Below are 209 nucleotides of genomic sequence, written 5' to 3' on the forward strand. Positions count from 1 at the left end.
GCTGGCACCCCATGCTGCAGCTGCTCACAGCCCACATGGGGCTGCCTGTGCCTGCTCCAGACCACTCCATCCAGGCTGCGAGCGGCTGCAGCAGGGAACGCCGGCCATGGGGAAGGTGAGGGGCTGCTTCTCCCCACCCCATGCCCAGCTTTTGCCCAGGCTCTTTCTCGCTGTGGAGGAAAGCGGCACCTCCCCTGCCCCGTGGCTGG

The sequence above is a fragment of the Gavialis gangeticus genome, unplaced genomic scaffold (assembly GCF_001723915.1).
Source record: "Gavialis gangeticus isolate Ggan-Ray unplaced genomic scaffold, GavGan_comp1, whole genome shotgun sequence".
Lineage (NCBI taxonomy): Eukaryota > Metazoa > Chordata > Crocodylia > Gavialidae > Gavialis > Gavialis gangeticus.